Source organism: Palaemon carinicauda, unplaced genomic scaffold, assembly GCF_036898095.1.
Source record: "Palaemon carinicauda isolate YSFRI2023 unplaced genomic scaffold, ASM3689809v2 scaffold92, whole genome shotgun sequence".
Taxonomy (NCBI): Eukaryota; Metazoa; Arthropoda; class Malacostraca; order Decapoda; family Palaemonidae; genus Palaemon; species Palaemon carinicauda.
The window spans coordinates 306175-320813 of NW_027172226.1; positions in this window are offsets into that span (position 1 = coordinate 306175).

A 14639-nucleotide genomic window follows, 5' to 3' on the forward strand; every position below is an offset into this window, starting at 1 on the left:
AGTACATTACTTGGCTACTTTTCTGTAGCCAGACATACGGCAGTTACGTTCTGTCTCCTTATAGGTATTTTTTTTCCTTTCTCCCGATTGGAAGTCTTAGTCTCCTACAAAGGCTTTGGCTGGAAACTTCTCAGAACCATTTCCGTTCCCTAATAGGGAACGTTTAATATAAATGCTAGTTTACCGATCGGAGACAGAAAAGTACGAACATTTCTGTCTTAAGAAGGAGAAACCTCCGTTACAAACGTTTCCAACGTTCTCCAATTGAGTTCCGGACACGACTTTTATGTCAAACTATGTATGTACAGTATACTTGTCATCCGCACAGTTCGGTGTTACTACTCAGTAGTACACTTATGCTCTTTACCCACCCAACAATAGATTGGAGATTCGTCTCAATCCCCTCTTCGGTTTGGTTGGATGCGTTCGGTGATTACCGTACAGTCTCTTGTCCGGAAAGCGATCTCTATGGAGATTCGCTATTATATCATAAGCTGTACTGATTAACTGGTTTACCGTTTGGTATCGGTCTTACTCGGCCAACCACACTGGATTAGTGGCAATTGGAGGGAGAACAGGCTGTTCCCCTTCGTTGCAAGAACGTGCATTTGGTTACACGTTTCGACATCATCTCGAGGTGTGTTTATTGCTATGCACTCCCCCCCCCACCGCTGGACAATCCGCGGATGATAGATGGCGGACGAGAGCTTCCGCTAAGAGGCCTGTCTTCTCGTCTTCCCTCTGGATCTGATGCTCTCTATAATGCATCAAAAGAGAGAGGGGGGGAGCATATGCCGTACCTTTCCATCCTCGTCGGTTGGTCCGATTCAGAAAGGTACTAGCATTCACCTCTCTAGAGAACCATCTAGCAGTACGAAGCCTTAGATGGACAGAGGACAACTAGTTGCCCCCATCTGCTCGCGTCATTCCTGGTATAGGAATGTGCTTGCAAAACCACCCAGATAGTGGGCTCCTAGTGTTTTGAAATCATCTTGTATCCAACAAAGTCTTAACTTTGTGGGGTCCCCGACTGTGGTTATGCTCGCAGCGGCCCTGCTCTTCAGGCTCCCACTCGACCGTTCCCCAGGACCTCAAACAAGATGTATTCCAAGATCGGTGGGGTGGCCTAGAGGTGTGCCTCGTTTTTTCACCCCCATTCGGACTGGTGAAAAAGTCCTCAGCCAAGTCAGGATAAGCAGGATCTTATCAATGACTCCATTAGCTTCGCTATGGCATCCCGCAGAATGGTTCCCAGACCTTCTGCAGCCCCTGACGGAGCTCCAATAGCTTTGCTATGGCAACCCGCAGAATGATTCCCGGACCTTCTACAGCTCCTGTCGGAGATCCGAGGGATCTTCCTCCACGACACGATCTTCCAAGCAGCCACACGTGAACACTTTCCTAAGCCGTAGCTTTGCTTCGACTTCTCGCCTTGGACGATCCTAAACCACCCCTCTCAGAGGGGCCTTTCCCAACAGGTTACGGAAAAGATGTCTAGGCACCTCGGACACTTCTCAGCGGCGGTCTTCCAGGCGAAGTGTTCGGTCCTTTGTGACTGATGTCCTGGAAAGGGGTTCTCTCCCATCGATGCCTTTACTTATGCAAGTGTGAGGTAACTTGTCCCCCGTCGGATCTCAACCTTCTCCTGGGAATGCGGTTCGGGTCCTTCAGTCTCTGAAGGCCCCTCTCTACGAACCGTAGGCCCAGCAGCAGATCGTTTCCTTACACGGAAGACGCCCTTTCTACTCACTTGGGCTTTTGACCAAGAGAGTTATGTGTTGTATGATCCAACGTCTGATGTCTCCTACACTAGGAGACTGGGAGAAGTAATCCTCAGCGGCGTCCCTGAGTGGATTGCCAAGACTCAATCCGAGTGTGCTGTACCCTAGGTACAGCCCATTTCGAATAAAGAGTCTTCGTTCGGTAACCGGAAACCCATCAATTGGTTTTACCCAGTGAGGTCTGGGGTTACCTTAAAAGAATGATACCAGCTCGCCCCCGTGTGTCGCCACTGTTGACCAGCACGGGGAAGGTCAAGAGGAGGACCTCAAGGATTTCCTTCCCCTCTGGGATCGGAAGGCAATTGAGGTTACTCTTATTCTAGATTCTCCTCCATCCTAAGACCCAGAGCTCGTAACGTCACTGGCGTTGCTACGTCCTGGCATTCAAGAAACTACTCTGTGGTGCAGATACTGTAAGTGGGCATGTGGAAGCGTCAATCGACCTTCACGGCCCACTACCTGCAAAGACGTAACCCACAAGAACGTGGAGACCTTTTCCATTGGTCCTGTGATGGTCGCACAACAAATGGTCTAAACACCTCAGGCTCCTTGGTGGACAAGTAGCAGAGGGCTGAAGCTACCCGGATTAGTCTGGGGTGAATGAGTAAGAATGTCTGGCTCCTTTCTTTCGTTCACCTTTTCCCCTCTGGGAAAAACAGCTCCGCAAGCCTCAGCATAGCTGACCTGACCTCGCTGCAGGTAAGACCCATTTCCCTTGTTCCTCCTAAGTATAGAAGAATACTTTGTTACGTCCCCAATACCTTTTAGAGGGAGGGTATTGGGTAAGTCTTTAAGAACATTAGGTTCTGTACTTGAGTTCCTATGTTAAAGACAAACCACACTGTTAGTTCCACTCACACACAAGCTTCCGCAGGCCGCTATCAGTGCATTACCTCATATCAGCACTTGATTTTAGCGAGGGTAGGGTCCTTTCTACTTTCGATCACAGATTGAAATAGAGAGGACCCCGGGTCATGACCAAGGCCAGTTGGTGAGGACTTCCTCCCTCCTAAGAGTAAATCACCCTATTATAAATAGCGAAGGTTTGTACTGTATATGTGTTGGAACAAATAACAAATTTGGAAATAATTTGTATTTTTCCTAACATACAAACCTGAAGCTATTTATACAAGTTGGCCCGCCACCCTGTCCCCCAAGAAGTCCTGCCATATAGCAAAGTGGTTACTCAGCCGAGAGGTGTGAGTGAGCGGGGTAGCCAGTCTACCCCACCCCCCACCCGCTAACTAGTGAATGGGGGTAGTTATCCCTTACTAAAATTATCTTGGCTCGTCTTTCAGCTGCGCCAAAAGTAATATCCTATTATAAATAGCTTCAGGTTTGTATGTTAGGAAAAATACAAATTATTTCCAAATTTGTTATATTTAACCTAAGGTGAATATTTGTCTCGTTTACTTTCCATTCAATAAGGTGTATTGTGTTAGATTTGTGATGGTTTCTTACCTTGACGAAAGCGATGGTGAAATTTTATTCATCGCATTTTGATAATGAAAATAACGTTCCTTTGTTAGGTTAGTTTGTTGGCTAGTGAAAATGTACTCTGCCGTATTTGATTTAACTCCATGCAGTAGTACAAAATTAAGCAATTGGTTTTTGGCTATTTGAATGCATAGGCCTATAGAAATACTTATAATTATAAAATATTTGGTGCTTGCATATTAAAAAGATCAGAATTTCAAGTTTGTTGTAAAAGCATTGTGAGCTATGACTTGTGTCTTAGAGTGCCTCGTCTGGCAGACTGTAATACTGGTACAGTATATCCATCCTTGAAAAAGCTGGTCTTCATAGAATTATGGACAGTACAATATTTCATCTATTTAAAGTTCTATTTTGCCCTTCCTGCATACATTTTGAGTCCTCCTTTTTATTATACTGTACAGTATATGATTTTATAGATACTGTAGATAAATAATTGAATGAATTTTACTGAATTCTCAAGTTTTCAGTAAAAAAAAAAAAAAAAAATATTTTAACAAATTTTTTTGCCGATGGCCATATTAACGCCACCCTAGTTGCTCACTGTAACCCCAATTATATTTTAGCCATCAGAGAATGCAATTATTCCTCTCAGCTAGAAAATTTGGCAATTTTTCTTTGAAAATTTCTTTTTGAATATTCTTTCCCTTTCCAGCCTTGCGTAAGTGTGTTTTTCAGCTTCTGCGTGATCTCTCCTCTCGGGTGGAAGATCGTATACCGGCCTCCCATAGGCGGTTTTCTGCTTTGCCTGCTATTTTACCATCGCTTCTTGACCTTCTGCTCTGGTTGGACCCTCCCCTGCCAGACCTTCTGCTTCTAGACTGTTGTCCTTGAGACCTTCAGGACAAAGGGATTCTTCTGTAGGCATTTTCCTTTGCGTATCACGCAAGAAGCACTCCCTTTCAAGGAGTCCTCCAAGGCCTTCTTGGGGGAGCTGAATCGCACGCCTGCTTTGCCCTTGCTTCGTAGTAGACATTGTAAGCTTCACAGGGCACACAGGTGCTATTATTGCCCCATCATAGGAATTACAGTTCTTGTTGGTATGCTTACAGATGTTCCTCATCTGCTTCTAGCCATCAGTTGCCCTCACACTCCAGGTGCTCCTCCCCTTCACCCTCCTGGGAATCTCCCCCATCGCGCTCCAGACATTCCTCCACTATGCGTTCTAGGAAATCACCTTCATGCCCTAGTCGGGCCTCATCATTACATTCCAGGTGATCTTCGCCTTTGGGTTCTAGTTGTAATTTGCCTGCTTACTCTAGATGCTGTTTGCCCTAGTGCACCAGTCGCTCATCACCCTCGCATTCTATAGGCGCCTCACCTGGATCCTCCAGTTGCATTTCACCTTCACGCTCCGGCCGGGTTTTTGCTATTGCACTCGGTGTTTTTCACATTCACGCTTGGATTACAGACTTTCCACCAAATGCTTCAGAGGATCATCAACAGAACATTCTCGTATGTGTTTTCTACAGGCATCGAGAGAAGAACTTCCCTCACCTGCAAGAGGAGAGAGAGAGCTAGGAAAGCTTCCTGCAGGTTCTACATCCACGGATGACAGCGCCCTCGCCGAATTTTCCAGATTTTCTTTCAGAGTGGAGAGACTAGTCTTTAATAGTGCAGTTCGACTGCAAGTGTCTGATTTCGTAGATTCATCCACGGGGCGCCATGCCCTAGAGAAGCAAACTGTAGGCGGGTCATCTTGCAGAAGATATGCAGGTTTTAGGTGATCAATGGAGACCCAGTCTTCTTTGCTACAAATATTAATTAAAAAAGCCTACAGCTTGCGACCAATAATGAGAGGGCACGTGTAAGGGGGTGTTCAGTAATGGCTTGCAATTGTTGGTGTGCACTAAGATATGTGTTCAGGTGCTTAAATCTTTTGGTATGTGTTGCTTTGCTGGGCTTCTAATGCTGGCTGCAGGAAGTAAATTTCCCCACAGCGTAGGCAATAGAGATTGTCGTAGGAGTTTGCAGATGTAAAAAATTCAGCTGGGACAAATAACAGGTTGCCATGCACCATTTCAGTTGCCGAGATATCCAAGGCATCCTTAGGAGTGGTTATTAATCCAAAGAGGACACAGGGAAGCGGAGTAAACCAATTGGAGTCATTACAGTGGGACATCAAAGCTGTTTTGAGGACACGATGAAAGGGTTTATCCAATCCGTTGGCTGCAGTGTTTTAGGCGGTTGTCTGTGTAGTGTGATGCCCAGGAGATACGCTAATGTTGTCCACAATTGAGTGGTGAAAGTGATACCCCTTTCAGAAGTAATATGCTCAGGGATACCAAATCTCGCTATCCACTCTGAAAGTAAGGCAGATGTACATGGGGCAGGCAGATTTTGCAGTTTGCCTGGGGATGGCTTCCAGCCAATGAGAGAATCAGTCAATGACAGTGAACAGGTAATGGTTTCCTTGTGATTGGGTAGGGGGCCTACTACACAGACACGGAGGTTGAGGAAGGGGGCCCACTCCTGAATCCTGTGTCAACGTACTTTTGAAGAAAGGCATGAAGTACTGTATAGGGACGGACTTAATTCTTAGCATCCTTGGTAATTATGTATCAATTGAGCTTCGTCTTCAGCTGCCATACAGCAGATTGGTGCAAGGGATGTGTGAGAGTCCTTGGATTACTTCAAACACCTATCGGTGCAAGGGGCAGGTATCCACAGTATCGAGTACAATACCAGTACTGAGGTCACAGAGGAGAGTGGCGTTGGAGTCATCGAGAAATTATGTCTTTTTAATGGAGGGATGAGCAGGATGTCCGGCAGGCTTGATACTTTGATTGTCTGTTCATGAGCATAGCAAGTGCAAATTTAATGATAGTGGGGTCCTATCAAATGCATAACCGGTGAACCGCTGAGTACTCCACGGGAATGTGTTGTTGCTTATGTTGTTTATCCTCCTTGTGGATTTTGTTATGCATAGAACAGTTGGAGATGGTGGAAAAGGATTTTTTTCTTCATTGGTGATAGGAAATTAGAGGGAAACAACTGCTAAATAGCCTGAATTTTTACATGAGTGTGGTACTAACTTTTTAGTTATCAGTTACCCTCTCCTTGGATTGCCCTCTATGAGTATTTTACTGGCTCTAAAGAACACATGGTAAATGAAGAAATGGGATCTACCTTTTTGGAACATGCAGAACAGCATAGGGATGCTGAATTTATATTTATGGGCAGCTCCAAATCCAATGCTGGTGTTGGATTTGGGGTGTACAATACTTTTTTAATTGTAAATGTGCTGTCCTTTTGGCATCATCTATCTTTACAGCAGAGCTGTATGGTATTCTGATAGCCATTGAAAAAAAAAGGAATATTAAAATAGGGTAATTCTACTATTTTTAGTGAAGGGAAGATTGTCATGCAGGCATTGAGTGTAATTACTGTACAGTAATCCAATCAGTTCTGTAGGTTTCAAAATTTTTGATTGGCTGTATATTTGTTGAACTGCAGGCAAGGAAATTAAGTTTCGTTGGATTTCAGCTCATGTGAGTGTGCCAGGAGATGGAGTGGCAGACAAATTAGCAAAAAAGGGATCAGACAAATTACTTCCTCCATGTAAAATTGGGGGAAGTGCCTTGGTATATGGATGGGATGTAATTACTTTTTGTCTTGTGTCAAAAGATCTCTTGGTGATATTTGGCAACATTATTGGAATTCTTTGAATCAGAATAGGATGAAGATCACAAGTACTATATCTACATGGAAATATGATAATAATGCCTAGAAGGTGGGAACTGCCCTCTGTCACCTAAAATTTGGCACACTTGTTTAAGATAAGAGTTAGTGATGACTGGCAGGGGCCAACCCTTGTGTGATGATTTCTTGGTTCCCTTTACTGTTAGGTATTTACTGATTGAATGTCCCAGGTTTGGGGATACCAGAGAACTATTCTTCTCTGGAGCTCGTAATGAGGGTTCTTGGAGGAAAAGTTGTGTGCGATGCTAGTGGCATTTTTAAGTTCATATTGGAAGCTCGCATTCTTACTCATTTTGTGAAAGTATACAAAATCTTAAGTGTTTCATTATTAAGTTATTTATTCATTTTTTTATTTTAAGAATTTTATCGATACTAATTCTTTATTACTAATCATACTCCAATTGGCATCGATGACCACTGATATTGTGATGCCAGATAATCACCAATCATCTATTCATTCCCTTAGGACAGTGGTACAGCAAATGAGCCTTTACCTGTGGCTGCTGTAGCTTGAAGCTCATCTTCTCTCTCTGTCCTGGCATGGGACGATTGAAAGTTCTCTTTGACTATTCTTCTGGATTTCTCTGGAGTGCCCACTCCTCTGGTCTTATTCCCTTTCAGGGATTCAGTTTGAGGGAAAGGTTGTCTAGTCACGTCTCCGTTTGCTCATGTCTGAATGTCTGCTGAGATTTTTTTGGGAAGGCCAAACCTGTTGCTTTGAGGCTCGGGGTGAGGATGGCAGGTTCATCCTTGCCAAGATCCTTGGACATGTGACATAGAATGCTAGTAGCATTTTAAAATTTATATCAGAAGCAGGTCTTCTTAATGCTATTTAACTTTTATAACTGATTTACTTTTCTGGTTTTAATAGAATATTCTTTTAATCTTTATTTATAATAAATGATATCGGCATCAATGACCATCGATGTCACGATGCCAAAGAACTTCAAATCATTCATTCATTCATTACATATGGTATACAGTATATCTAATTAGGTATTGCAGGAATGATTCTCTACAGTCACATACTTAGTCTTTCGTCTTCACCAGGCTAGTTGATGTGCATTGCGATAACTTAGCTGCCGCTGCCTTGCGTTGGTTGACAATGTTATGTGGGTGGTACCGACCTACAGAGGAAATCCTTTCAACTACTGTGTTCTGCATATCATATACCACCTGTGCTTATACACCATATGTGTTATTACAGCACTAGCTGTATTACAGTCAGTTTTCATATTTTTTCTAGCACTTACAGTTCTGGTTACTGCAGAAGGGCTTGTACATCATATGAGTTTGAACCCTTCTTTAGCTCTTAATTTTCAATATTAAACTTACCCGATAATCATGTAGCTGTCAACTCTGTTGCCCGACAGAATTCTATGGAGGGATACGCCAGCTATCACAATACTAGAAGGGGGTGTTCTTACCAGCGCCACCTGTGGCCAGGTACTCAAGTACTTCTTGTTGACACCTCCTCAATTATTCCTCTGTCGTGCTTCTGACAAGACGTTCTGGGATACGCTTATGTTCTTGGAGTATTTTCACGACTTTGGTGAAGTATTTCTCTTTGATTTCGGCTGTCGCTTTACTGGAAACTTCTATTTTAGCTTAGTTAGCTTTTGGAATTAATTTGATTAATTTTGGTGACGAAGAGAGTATGAACTCTCGTTCACCTTTCAATGGCCGACCCTTCCCTTAGACGGAAGTGTTGGTGTCTAAGAGAGTATAGACTCTCTTTCTTAATTTTGCTTAACAAAAGTTATAGATTTATTTTATATCTCTCCGCCTCTTATAGGCCTCTTCGATTAACTTCCTTTTATTATAAACTTATTAAATTAATTTTTATATTTGTTTATATTCGACCTTCCTAATAGTAGGCGGTCTTTTCTTGGTACCGAAGTTAATTATCGTGAGCCCGTCATTTCGGTTTTACCTGTTAACATATTATGCTATTTTAAGGTCTTTGAAAGAATTTCTTTGATAGTCTCGTACTTTTTCAAAGTTGAACTAACGTTTTGTTTGTCTCGGCAGTTGTTGACGTTCAGAACGTTTCAACTTGCACTCTATCGTTACGATAGAGAAAGAATGTTCACGGTTTCACATTGCAGTAAGAGTAACCGTGTCTAGCGTTTTGTTCATTCTTTCTTAACTTAATGGTTTTGATCCTAATAAGGAACTTTTCTTTTTGGGAAATATTTCAGTTTTTTCCCTTAACAATAATATGTTTTAACGATATATATGATTGGGCTCTTCTCTCAGGTTCTAAGTCAAGAGAGAGAGAGAGAGAGAGAGAGAGATAGAGACGGAGGGAGAAGAGGATAAACGTTTCCCTCAAGCCTGCCAGGCGTACGAGTAACGTCGTTATCGTTTTGCTCTTATCCCTAGTCTCTTTAGGGGAAGAAACTAAACGTTTCTAGAGTGATCTAGTGTTTAGTCTCTTTCCAGCCACTGAATTTTCTTTCATTAGATTTTTCTGTTACTTTGTAATTCTGTTTTCGCAATTACTAACTTTTGAGAAGGATAGAATTGCGTGTTTCAGGTACAAACCACTTAAAGTTTCGAGTTCAGTGAAATAAGTGCAAACAGAAATCAAAGTGATAAGTGATTAGCGCAAAGTATGTCAGTGTTATGCGTGAGGGTACTTTTGTGCGCGCCAGTCGTCCTCCCAGTCCGGGACCTCTTGCAAGCTCCCAAGCCCAGGGGAGAAGCAATGTCGAAGGGCAAAAGGGTTCGGCAGGCCTTGATCGGCGCACAGAAGTATCCTCGGTGGTTGTGGGCGTGTCTTACCGAGACCGTCACTCCCACCCGCAGACGATTGAGCCCTTATTTTGCTCGTCTGCAGAAGAGATTTAGAGGAGAAAATAAAGGCAGAGTAACGCTGGTCTCAGGTCTCAAGACCTCTTAAACGTAAAGTCCAGACCTATGCCAGACGTACGAAGTAAAGTTCAACAACCCGGATGCAGTCATTGGGTTAGCTCTGACTCTCCTCAGTCATCAGTTTGTCGGGCTGAGAGTGCGCCTACACTCCCCCCGCCTTTGCTCGCTCCGCCTGATCGCAGTACCACCTGCCAGGCGTACGATGTTGTGGACTCTACTACAGTCCATGCAAGCACAGCTTTCGGACCTGATGCGTGAGTGTCGTGCTGAGAGTGTTGCACCTCCTCCTCCTCCTGCACCGGTGGTGCACCAACCGCCTGCACCCGTTCAGCCTGTGCTGCACCCGCCTGCACCGGTGGTGCACCAACCGGCTGCACCCGCCTGCACCGGTGGTGCACCAACCGGCTGCACCCGTTCAGCCTGTGCTGCACCCGCCTGCACTCGCTGCACCCAGTCGCAGCACCATCTGCCAGGCGTACGATGTTGTGGACTCTACTACAGTCCATGCAAGCACAGCTTTCGGACCTGTTGCGTGAGTGTCGGGCTGAGAGTGTTGCACCTCCACCTGCACCCTTTCAGCCTGTGCTCAACCCGCCTGCACTCGCTGCACCCAGTCGCAGCACCATCTGCCAGGCGTACGATGTTGTGGACTCTACTACAGTCCATGCAAGCACAGCTTTCGGACCTGTTGCGTGAGTGTCGGGCTGAGAGTGTTGCACCTCCCCTGCACCCGTTCAGCCTGTGCTCAACCCGCCTGCACTCGCTGCACCCAGTCGCAGCACCATCTGCCAGGCGTACGATGTTGAACCTCTTTCTGTGTTCGCTGTTCCCAGTGTTGTTCAGCCTCAGCCTTCTTTAAGGCAACCTTCGGTTTGGGATCAGGAGGATTACTCCACTCTTCCTCCTCCTCCCCTGGCTGCTCCACCGGTGGTGCAACTCTCGGTGGAGGTACAACCTCTTCCACCTGTGAGTCAGTCTCCTCAGCTGCTGCACCGAGCTCAACCCGTGCACCCTGTTCCTGCGCCTCAGACACCTCTGCTTGCGGGAACTTTACCTTGTTCTGCGCAACCTCGGTCTCTTCACGCTCCACTCATACCACAGGAACAGGAACTTTCTGCACCTTCCACTGTTGTTGTTCCAGCTCGTTCTGACTCTGCTGTTCAGCATACCTTACCTCCATTTTCAAACCATGGCAAAAATATGAATCATGAGTTATGAATGTAAGGTAAACATTATGTTGATTTTTAAACCCCATGCAAGCATGCATAAAGCACTCTAGCACTGGTCATGGAATTTCTGAGAAATGTTAAACGCCATGCACACGCTCTGCTTTCCTTTCAGCAGGCTCTGCTTACTACATGCTCAGCATTCAGCATGCTCTGCATTCAGCATGCTCTGCATACAACATGCTCTGCATACAGCATGCTCTGCATTCAGCATGCTCTGCATACAACATGCTCTACATACAGCATGCTCTGCATACAGCATGCTCTGCATACAGCATACTCTGCATTCATCATGCTCTGCATACCTTACCGCATGCTTCTCAACATATCTTGGGTTGTTGCCAACTCACTAGACTGTCAAGCAGTTTCATAACGTTGCCTTCTAGTCTGCTGCTTTTGCACCAGTGAACCCTCACTCAGAGAACTTAGCTTTTCTAGGATAAGGTCCCTGTAGATGAGAAAGTTCTTTTCTCCCTCCTTCTGATATTCCCTTGAGGACTCTGTCATTTGGAGGGAGCCTTTAGCTGCATAACCTCTTATGGACTTTTATTTAAGCATAACATGCTTACAGGGAAGGTAATGGTTCCACTTCAGCCGCTAATCCCGTCTGTTACCACACCTGCTCCCATAGACCTTGAGCTGTGTTGCATGACATGCAGTCCAAGCTTAGTCCTTGTTAGAGGATTTTTTGTTTACGGAGTCAATGTGTCACGGGGAAGACGTTCAACAACCAACAGAAGGGACTTGTTGTGACGCAGTGCGGCAACCTCAGCAACCCGTTAAGGAGTTGTCTGTACGACCCAGATAGTCTAGACAGATTCGGGTTGTCACTGTACTTCCTCGCTTGCCCATGATTGTCAGTTTACAGACTGTGCAGCAGTATCATGATCTTGTGTCCGGCTCCGTCAGACGACTGGCTTTTAAGAGCTCCCACAAGTCGTCGCTGTCTGGAGATTTTCAAATGGACTATGGATCTGACCAAGGAACTGGGCCTCCTGGTCAATTTTGAGGAGTCTCAGCTCGTTCCATCCCAGACCATTGTTTCCTTGGGTATGGATCTTCAGAGTCGAGCTTTTCGGACTTGTCCGTCGGCCCCAAGGATCTTCCAAGCCCTAGAATGCATCCAGAGCATGCTGAGAAGGAACCGATGCTTAGTCAGGCAGGGGATGAGTCTAACAGGGACACTTTCATCGCTGGCCCTGTTCATCGAGTTAGGGAGACTCCACCTCCGCCCCCTTCAGTATCATCTAGCTGCTCACTGGATAAAGGACATGACGCTAGAGACGGGCTCAGTTCCTGTTTCCGAAGAGATGAGGTCTACTCTAACGTGGTGGAAGAACAGCATTCTTCTCAAGGAAGGTCTACCTTTGGCTGTTCAGACCCCCGACCACCGTCTCTTCTCGGACGCATCGGACACGGGCTGGGGTGCGACACTGAACGGACAGGAATGCTCGGGAACATGGAATCAGGAGCAAAGGACACTTCACATCTATTGCAAGGAGTGTTGGCAGTTCTTCTGGCCTTGATAAACTTCAAGTCCCTCCTGCTTAACAAGGTGGTGGAGGTGAACTCCGACTACACCACAGCCTTGGCTTACATCTCCAAGCAGAGAGGGACTCATTCGAGGAAGTTGTTCAAGATCGCAAGGGACCTCCTCATTTGGTCAAAGATCGAAAGCTCACGCTGGTAACGAGGCTCATTCAGGGCGATATGAATGTCATGGCAGATCGCCTCAGCCGTAAGGGTCAGGTCTTCCCCACAGAGTGGACCCTTCACAAGAATGTTTGCAGCAGACTTTGGGCCCTGTGGGGTCAGCCAACCATAGTTCTATTCGCTACCTCGATGACCAAGAAGCTCCTCTTGTATTGTTCTCCGATTCCAGACCCAGCAGCAGTTCGCGTGGATGCCTTTCTGCTGGATTGGTCCCATCTCAACCTGTATGCATTCCCGCCGTTCAAGATTGTCAACAGGGTACTTCAGAAGTTCGCCTCTCACAAAGGGACACGGTTGACGTTGGTTGCTCCCCTCTGACCCGCGAGAGAAGGGTTCACCGAGGTACTGCAATGGCTGGTCGACGTTCCCAGGACTCTTCCTCCTAGAGTGGACCTTCTGCGTCAACCTCACGTAAAGAAGGTACACCCAAACCTCCACGCTCTTCGTCTGACTGCCTTCTGACTATCGAAAGTCTCTCAAGAACTAGAGGCTTTTCGAAGGAGGCAGCCAGAACGATTGCCAGAGCAAGGACGACATCCACTCTCAGAGTCTATCAGTCTTAATGGGAAGTCTTCTGAAGCTGGTGCAAGGCCAATGCAGTTTTCCTCAACCAGTACCACTGTAACCCAGATTGCTGACTTCCTGTTACATCTAAGGAACGTAAAATCCCTATCAGCTCCTACGATCAAGGGTTACAGAAGTATGTTGGCAGCGGTTTTCCGCCACAGAGGCTTGGATCTTTCCTCCAACAAAGATCTACAGGACCTCCTTAGGTCTTTTGAGACCTCAAAGGAACGTCGGTTGTCCACTCCAGGCTGGAATCTAGACGTGGTCCTAAGGTTCCTAATGTCATCAGGATTTGAACCGTTCCAATCAGCCTCTTTTAAGGACCTCACATTAGAAACTCTTTTCCTCGTGTGCTTAGCAACAGGTAAAAGAGTAAGTGAGATCCACGCCTTCAGCAGGAACATAGGTTTCACATCTGAAACGGCTACATGTTCCTTGCGGCTCGGTTTTTTTGGCTAAAACGAGCTTCCTTCCCGTCCTTGCCCTAAGTCGTTCGAGATCCCAAGCCTGTCCAACATGGTGGGGAACGAACTAGAGAGAGTTCTTTGCCCTGTTAGAGCTCTTAAGTACTATCTAAGAAGGTCAAAACCATTACGAGGACAATCAGAAGCCTTATGGTGTGCTATCAAGAAGCCTTCTCTACCAATGTCTAAGAACTCAGTTTCTTACTACATCAGGCTTCTGATTAGAGAAGCAAATTCTCATCTGAAGGAAGAAGACCTTGCTTTGCTGAAGGTAAGGACACATGAAGTGAGAGCTGTGGCTACTTCAGTGGCCTTCAAACAGAACCGTTCTCTGCAGAGTGTTATGGATGCAACCTATTGGAGAAGCAAGTCAGTGTTCGCATCATTCTATCTCAAAGATGTCCAGTCTCTTTACGAGTACTGCTACACCCTGGGTCCATTCGTAGCAACGAATGCAGTAGTAGGCGAGGGCTCAGCCACTACATTCCCATAATTCCATAACTTTTTAACCTTTCTCTTGAATACTTTTTATGGGTTGTTCGGTCGGCTAAGAAGCCTTCCACATCCTTGTTGATTTGGCGGGTGGTCAATTCTTTCTTGAGAAGCGCCGAGGTTAAAGGTTGTGATGAGGTCCTTTAGTATGGGTTGCAGCCCTGTATACTTTAGCACCTTTGGGTTGATTCAGCCTCCAAGAGGAACGCTGCACTCAGTAAGGAAGACGAACTTAAAAAAGAGACAGAGTAACGGTTCAATTCGACTTCCTTACCAGGTACTTATTATTTCATTGTTATTTGAGATAACTGTTATATGAAATA